This window comes from Cibotium barometz, chromosome 56 (genome assembly GCF_041138505.1).
Source record: "Cibotium barometz isolate CiBa-2024 chromosome 56, ASM4113850v1, whole genome shotgun sequence".
Taxonomy (NCBI): domain Eukaryota; kingdom Viridiplantae; phylum Streptophyta; class Polypodiopsida; order Cyatheales; family Cibotiaceae; genus Cibotium; species Cibotium barometz.
Genome location: NC_141101.1, coordinates 6396080 through 6404700, shown reverse-complemented (window position 1 = coordinate 6404700; position 8621 = coordinate 6396080). Strand labels below are relative to the sequence as shown.

General features: G+C 38.4%; 1 long non-coding RNA gene and 2 pseudogenes across 5 annotated transcripts in view; all 3 read left to right on the top strand.

Annotated features, from left to right (window-relative positions):
• The window catches only part of LOC147606842 (small ribosomal subunit protein uS2 pseudogene), a 944-nt pseudogene extending 39 nt beyond the window's left edge, over positions 1–905 (top strand). Inside the window, exons 1-3 of the transcript XR_015264840.1 lie at positions 1–266; positions 352–670; positions 760–905. The exon at positions 1–266 is cut by the window's left edge and continues 39 nt beyond it. The product of XR_015264840.1 is annotated as a small ribosomal subunit protein uS2 pseudogene (transcript). The remainder of the gene's footprint in view (positions 267–351; positions 671–759) is intronic.
• LOC147606840 (uncharacterized) overlaps positions 1–4060 on the top strand; it is a 4387-nt gene extending 327 nt beyond the window's left edge. Inside the window, exons 2-4 of one of the 3 annotated variants that reach the window (XR_015264868.1) lie at positions 3279–3375; positions 3502–3571; positions 3660–4060. This is a non-coding gene — a long non-coding RNA (uncharacterized LOC147606840). Of the gene's footprint in view, positions 1–3278 lie in introns of all 3 variants that reach the window. The other 2 variants (XR_015264867.1, XR_015264866.1) reach the window with 2 other exon arrangements.
• On the top strand, positions 1326–3408 carry LOC147606841 (small ribosomal subunit protein uS2-like; annotated as a pseudogene). The gene is made up of 3 exons (XR_015264865.1): positions 1326–1627; positions 1718–2036; positions 2126–3408. The product of XR_015264865.1 is annotated as a small ribosomal subunit protein uS2-like (transcript).
• Positions 4061–8621: the final 4561 nt, after the last annotated feature.

The following is an 8621-nucleotide window of genomic DNA, read 5'->3' as shown; positions in this document are numbered from 1 at the left end:
AGGGTTTCGTACAAACTATGCTCTAGGGTTTTCTGCATAGAGCGAGTCTGCATAGAGCTGGCTGCCAGGGTCATTGTTGCCACTGAAAATCCTCAGGATATTATAGTCCAGTCTGCCAGGCCATATGGTCAAAGGGCTGTCTTGAAGTTTGCCCAGTACACTGGTGCACAAGACGCCACACACCAAAAACTTTTACCAATCAGCTTCAAACTACCTTCTGCGAGCCTCGCCTTCTGATCTTGACAGACCCTCGCACTGACCATCAGGTGAATACCCTTCTTAAAGATTTCAACCTCCCCTCCCCTCCCCTCCCCTCCCCCCCTTTGCCTGATTTTTCCTGGTTCTTTGCAGCCCATCAGGGAAGCTGCTTTAGGGAACATCCCGACCATTGCCTTCTGTGACACAGACTCTCCCATGCGCCATGTTGATATAGGAATCCTAGCCAACAATAAGGGAAAGCACAGTATCGGCTGCCTGTTTTGGATGTTGGCCCGTATGGTCCTTCAAATGAGGGGCACCATTTCTCCTGCTGAGCATACTGTTCCTCCTATTGCCCTTGCTGCTCCTGAGCAATGGGCTCCAGAGAGTGGTGATGCCGAAAATTGGGAGCCTGTAGTACCTGCTACTGCAATGGTGTGGGTTCCTGTTCAAGAGTGGTCTTCAGGCGCTGGTGAGTAACGTTGCATTGTTGTGAACCGTGATTATGATGTCTATTGTGTTGATCTGTCAAATTTAATCTAACTTTGGGCACATTGCTAGCTGCTGGTCAAGGATGGGATTCTGCACCTGCACTTGCACCTGTGCCTGCAGGAGGTTGGGAACCAGTCGGTGTGGTTCCCGTCGCCTCTCCTGCCTGCTGGCTGGGAGTCTGCCGCTATACAGGTTGGGAAGCAGTCCCCCAGTAATTATCTCTAGTAGCAAATTTTGTAGATGATTGTCTTGCAACTGTGTGACAGAAATTAGGGCAAAGAGTGTGGTGAACTCTTTTTTTTTTTTGAGGCCTACAGAGACAGGACAAATAGGCAGGGCATTGTCGTCTTAGATTGGATGTTGCAGTTTGTTTTTGAATGATTGTGGCTTTTTAGGGAAGTAAGCCTATATGAATCTCAGGAGTTCTGCAATTTTTGAGAAGTCCACAATCTCTTGCCCCCTTCTTGAGCATGAAGGCCATAGAAAACTGCTAGACACAAGGGGTGGTTCTGATGGAGCAAGTTGCCAGACATAAGGGGTGGGTCTGATGGAGCTTGTGTTTAGCAAGATGCCAATTTTGGGGTGGTTTTGATGGAGTTGGTGTCTAGAAAGCTACGAGTTTTGGGGTGGTTTTCATGGATTTAGTATCTGGTAAGCTACCAATTTTGGGTGGTTCTAATGGAGCTGGTGTTTGGCAAGCTGCATGCGTAGAGCGAGTCTGCATAGAGCTGGCTGCCAGGGTCATTGTTGCCACTGAAAATCCTCAGGATATTATAGTCCAGTCTGCCAGGCCATATGGTCAAAGGGCTGTCTTGAAGTTTGCCCAGTACACTGGTGCACAAGACGCCACACACCAAAAACTTTTACCAATCAGCTTCAAACTACCTTCTGCGAGCCTCGCCTTCTGATCTTGACAGACCCTCGCACTGACCATCAGGTGAATACCCTTCTTAAAGATTTCAACCTCCCCTCCCCTCCCCTCCCCTCCCCTCCCCCCCTTTGCCTGATTTTTCCTGGTTCTTTGCAGCCCATCAGGGAAGCTGCTTTAGGGAACATCCCGACCATTGCCTTCTGTGACACAGACTCTCCCATGCGCCATGTTGATATAGGAATCCTAGCCAACAATAAGGGAAAGCACAGTATCGGCTGCCTGTTTTGGATGTTGGCCCGTATGGTCCTTCAAATGAGGGGCACCATTTCTCCTGCTGAGCATACTGCTCCTCCTATTGCCCTTGCTGCTACTGAGCAATGGGCTCCAGAGAGTGGTGATGCCGAAAATTGGGAGCCTGTAGTACCTGCTACTGCAATGGTGTGGGTTCCTGTTCAAGAGTGGTCTTCAGGCGCTGGTGAGTAACGTTGCATTGTTGTGAACCGTGATTATGATGTCTATTGTGTTGATCTGTCAAATTTAATCTAACTTTGGGCACATTGCTAGCTGCTGGTCAAGGATGGGATTCTGCACCTGCACTTGCACCTGTGCCTGCAGGAGGTTGGGAACCAGTCGGTGTGGTTCCCGTCGCCTCTCCTGCCTGCTGGCTGGGAGTCTGCCGCTATACAGGTTGGGAAGCAGTCCCCCAGTAATTATCTCTAGTAGCAAATTTTGTAGATGATTGTCTTGCAACTGTGTGACAGAAATTAGGGCAAAGAGTGTGGTGAACTCTTTTTTTTTTTTTGAGGCCTACAGAGACAGGACAAATAGGCAGGGCATTGTCGTCTTAGATTGGATGTTGCAGTTTGTTTTTGAATGATTGTGGCTTTTTAGGGAAGTAAGCCTATATGAATCTCAGGAGTTCTGCAATTTTTGAGAAGTCCACAATCTCTTGCCCCCTTCTTGAGCATGAAGGCCATAGAAAACCCCTAGACACAAGGGGTGGTTCTGATGGAGCAAGTTGCCAGACATAAGGGGTGGGTCTGATGGAGCTTGTGTTTAGCAAGATGCCAATTTTGGGGTGGTTTTGATGGAGTTGGTGTCTAGAAAGCTACGAGTTTTGGGGTGGTTTTCATGGATTTAGTATCTGGTAAGCTACCAATTTTGGGTGGTTCTAATGGAGCTGGTGTTTGGCAAGCTGCATGCGTACTCCGCCTGTAGGGAGGATACATAATATGTAAGCTATCTGGTTATTTGTGTATCTTTAGAGTTTGTTTATTTGCATGATATGCTTTATTTTTGTGCTTTTCAGTTTACAAAACCACCCCCTCTTATTTAGAGTTTGGTTATTTGCATGATATTCTTAATTTTTGTGCTTTTCTTTTCACAAAAAGGACTCCGTAGCTTTTGTTGACAAGGTGTGGCGATTCGACAAGATCGGTAAAGATGGAGCTTTTCATAAGAGGCTCCAACAGAATGGTATTAGGACTATAGAAGACTTTCTTAGATGCTATGTGATAGATCAACAAAAGATGAGATATGTAAGGGTTTAATATTCATTCGGTTTTGTGATTCATCCAGGCAAATAATCTGAGGTAACATTGGCTCGTGATTACATGTGATGTTCTAAGCAAGTGTTTTATATGAATTTGTTTCTATTATTAAGAGGATTTTTGGGTAGCCTGAAGTTGGTACTTATTTCAAATCGGTAATGTCACAGATGCTGATTGAGTTGAGTATGGAGGATACACTCAACAACCTCATTTTCATGAAGAAAGCAACAATGGCATAGGGCTCGACAGAAGCATGGGTTATAGGTATATCTTGATTCTTTAATGTTATCCCTTCTTTGCTGATTCTTTTATCAACTTGTGTTACAAATACTGTATTTGATTATGAGAGGCCATTCATCAATGATTATACCCTATCACCCAATGTAGCAGGGATCCAAGTGTATAGAGGGAGCCTAAACAAAGCAGCACAACACATGGATTTAATCTAGCCATCAATAAAGTAAGCCTATGCAAACACATGGGTTTAATGCAAACATTCTATGCATTTTGGCTAAGTTTAGCTAATGAGATTGGTTGAATGCTTGTAGTGCTTAAGGCCGTTTCATCTTGTCTAGGATGCTTGACTACAATGACTTGACTGTGGTGTTAGATGCAGTTTCTCTATAGATACTAGTTGATATAATCTCTACTATAAGAGCTATGTCCAACCTGTGGGAGCTGAGTTGATTTCCTGCAAGGTTGCATTGCATCAGGAGGTTTGCCCTCATAAGGCTGAGATGTGTATTGTCCCATGGGGCATGGTAGAAAGCTGAGAGTTGTAGAGAGCTGTAGCAATAGGGTTGCCGCTCTAACATGGGACTCCTCTTCATAGAAACATCCAACTAATTACAGGCTATGCTCCATTGACATCAAGATTGAGTTATGAGGGCTGTGATCCTTCCCCTGTGTCTTTGTTATTTGCTGAAGTTTGTCTTTGTTATTTGCTGAAGTTTCAAAGTTAAGATGTGTTTGCATGTATGTACAAGTGGTGAAACGATAAGCCAAACCTCTCTAATGAACGTAGTCCTATATGTAGATCTAACATGGGACACCTATAGATCTAACATGGGACACCTATTGTATATCTTAATATTTGATAGATAATCTTGAAATGTTTATAAAATGTCTGGTGAATAGTATATTAACGTGATTCATAGATAGAAAAAGGTAAGCTTCTATGTATTCCCTTTATACAGATACAATGTATTCACTATTTAGAGATACAATGTATTCACTATATAATTTCTTATTCACTATTTAGAGATACAATGTATTCACTATTTAGAGATACAATGTATTCACTATATAATTTCGTAGGTAGATATAAGGATATTTAGAAAAAATGCAAACTAGGGAAAACATTTCTCTAGATATGCTAACTAGGAAAATGTGTGCATGGATTTCTCTATATGGCAAATTTGCCTACATAGGAATTTTTGAGATATACAGGAAAAATTGCTTACATAGGAAAAAAATTCCTATGTAGGCAAACTTGCCTATATAGGGAAAAAATTCGTATGTAGGCAAATTTTCCTATATAGAGAAATCGTATAGGAAAATTTACTTACATAGGGAAAAATTTCCTATGTAGGTAAATTTTCCTATATAGAGAAATCCATGCACATATTTCCTAGTTAGCCTACCTAGGAAAGTGTTTCATTTTCTCTAGTTTGCACTTTTCCTAGATATGTTTATTTATATCTAGGGAATTATGTAGTGAATGCTTTTTTTTTCCTATATAGAGAATGAACAAAAGCTCCTTGTGTGTCCATTAAAACTCTACCCACAGAAACTCTAACTCTGATGTGTCATTTGTCATCTAAAACTTTGCTTATAGGGTTGTGTTATGAGTGTGAAACCGCATGTGAACGTAGGACTGACGCCAATTGGGAACTAGTTGGGAATTTTTGAGCATGGCTTTGATTGGTTGTTTTGGAGTTCTCTCCTCTGGATAAACTAATCTATGCTAATCTAAGCTATACCAACCGTTGAATCAAAGAAAATGCAAGAAATAATTTCTTTTTCATATTCATTTTAATAGGTTACCTACAAGACAAGAGTTATAAACAAATTTTGATTCTTTTCACATATAATTAAAGTATATTTGATTTAACAAAATATTTTAAACTAAATTAAATATACATTTAATGTAAAATGAATTAAAAATTAAAGATTAAATAAAAATTACAAACTCATGAAATAGAGAGTATGTAAACACATAAATTATAAACTAAGGTAAAATAATTAAAAATAAAATGATGAAATGATAGACATAAAAAATCCTTCATTCTTTTTCTTTTATATATATATATATACATACATATTCATATATATATACATATATATTCATATATATATATATATATATATATATATATATATAATGTTTGATTCTCCACATATAATTAAAGTATATTTAATTTAGCAAAACATTTTAAACTAAATTAAATATACTTTAAATATACATTTAATGTAAAATAAATTAAAATTAAAGATTAAATAAAAATACAAACTCATGAAATAGAGAGTATGTAACACATAAATTATAAACTAAGGTAAAATTATTAAAAATAAAATGATTAAATGATAGACATAAAAAATCCTTCATTTTTTTTCTTATATATATATATATATACATACATATTCATATATATATATATATATACATATATATTCATATATATATATACATATATATTCATATATATATATACATATATATTCATATATATAATGTTTTATTCTCCACATATAATTAAAGCATATTTAATCTAGCAAAACATTTTAAACTAAATTAAACATACTTTAAATATACATTTAATGTAAAATAAATTAAAATTAAAGATTAAATACAAATTACAAACTCATGAAATAGAGAGTATGTAAACACATAAATTCTAAACTAAGGTAAAATAATTAAAAATAAAATGATGAAATGATAGACATAAAAAAAATCCTTCATTTTTTTCTCATATATATATATATGTGCATATGTATATATATATATATATATATGTGTGCATAATATATATATATATACATATATATATATATATATATATTTATGTATGTATGTATGTATGTATGTATATATATGTATGTATCTATATATAGCAAAACATTTTAAACTAATGTAAATATATATTTAATGTAAAATCAATTAAAAATTAAAAATATAAATACATTATCTAAGATAAACTTAAATTTAAAAATACAAAAAATTATATATTAAATTCATTAATTTTGATTTAAATAAAAAATGATATACAAACTAAACTTTGCTTCTAGCTTGACACAAAATAATTTCAACATAAGACACAAAGACGAGTCCTGCTTCCATGTCTTTGAGGGAGGACAAGATGCATCCCCATTCCATTCTGTCATATGCTTTGTCAAAGTCTATCTTGAGGAAGCAAATGTCCTGTTGAGTCTCCTTAGCCAGTTCCAGTCCTTCCCACAAAGTGAGAATAGCTTTTAGGATATTCCTTTCTTGTATAAATCTTTTTTGTTCCTCCCTTATCCAGCATTGCATCTTAGTTTTGAGTCTAATAGCAAGTGCCTTTGCAAAGATATTATAGTTGCTATTCAGCATATTCAACGATCTCTAGTTCTTCAATTCCTCTTTTGGTCCACCTTTAGGAATAATTTTTATCATGCGTGTGTTGATTCTTGGGTCTAAAAAGCCCTAAGTTGCCTCGGAGTCTTGCCAGAGCAGCATGAGATAGGGGCCTACCATATCCCAATAGACTTGATAAAACTATATAGGAAGTCCATCTTCTCATGGAGTCTTGCTCTTTCCCATTTGGTCTACTGCACCTTTCAGTTCCTCTAGAGTGATATCTATGTCCAAATAGATGCTGTCAAACACAAAGACTTTTCTTTCTCTCGCTCTAGTGCGTTCTTGAATAAAGATTTGCATGAGGAGGTGTATGTATCGCAGCCTCGTGGTTTTGTTCAAAAAGGGCAGGAAAACAAAGTGTGCAAGTTAAAAAAGGCTTTATATGGTTTAAAGCCAGCTCCACGAGCTTGGTATGAAAAGATACATGCATATTTGACTGCACATGGTTTTCAGAATAGTCCAACAGAAAGCACTTTATATATTAAATGTGTGGATGATGTACATCTAATCATTGCTTTCTATGTCGATGACATGCTAGTCACAGGACCAAATGAAAGTCATATTGCTGATTTTAAGCCTGATTTGAATGCCTCTTTTGAGATGTGAGATTTGGGACATTTGCATCATTATTTGGGGATACAATTTAAGCAGTGTGATGGAGGTATTGCTTTGTGTCAGACAAAGTATATTGAGACATTGTTGCGGAGATTTGGCCTTGAAGACTGCAAGCCTATTGCTACTCCAATGGAGACAGGTTTGAAGTTGAGTCTTCATGATGCTGGAGATCACTTTGATGTCACACTCTATCAGACAGCTGTTCGTTGCCTCATTTATGTATGCATTACGAGGTCGGATATTCAGTTTGTAGTCTCACAGGTGAGCAGGTTTATGCATAGCCCAGGGTCTCAGCATTGAAAGGCAGTTAAACGCATCTTTCGCTACTTGAGTGGTACCATACATCTTGGTTTGTTTTATCCCAAGGGGGGATCGTTGTCGCTAGATTTACATGCTTTTTCGGACTTAGATTGGGCTGGTTACTATGACACAAGAGTGTCCACAAGTGGTTTTTGTTTCATGCTTGGTAGCTCATGCATATCTTGGTTGAGCAAGAAGCAACCTACTGTGGCCACTTCTAGTTGTGAAGCTGAGTACAAGGCAGCTTTCACAGCTACGGTTGAGTGTGAGTGGCTCAGACGGCTTATATGGCTGACTTGGGTGTTGGACAGGAGTTTGCCACCTCTATCTTCACTGACAGTCAGAGTGCATTGGCAGTTGCGAGAAACCCAGTTTTTCATGCTCGCACAAAGCACATTGAGGTGCATTATCACTATGTCAGGGAGAGACTCTTAGCAGGAGAGATCAGCTTGGCCTATGTGCCAACACAGGACAACCTCGCCGATCTTTTCACAAAGACGCTTCCTCGTGAGAAGTTCAAAGCTTTCCACAAAGCTTTGGGCTTGCTCCCCTTTGTGGACTGATCTACTTCGGGCATGGCACTCCCCTATACATGAGTGTCAGCTCTCGTTCACACCATCACTCCCAAGGGGGATTTGTTGCCATATATATATAGACAGTGATGTGTGTGAACACACTTAGGACCGTCGGGGCACTTTTTCCTTCTTTAGGAGGTTTTTTCCCCCGGCTTGTAAATACGCCCATCCTTCTAGGGCTAACTAATCTTTTGTACATTGACACAATCTAATACATTGTGTGTTGTGTGCATTCTTGCTTCTTCTTCTCCAAGCTTTGTGTGCTTTCCTGCAACCCTAATTCCAACAGAACTCGCTCCCATGTCTTCAAATATTTGACTTTGAGCCTTATGCCGGCCGTTTGCATCTCGCTCGAAGTCTAGCCAATTGTGGAGCTCGCAATTGCCGGCTCAAAGCAACTC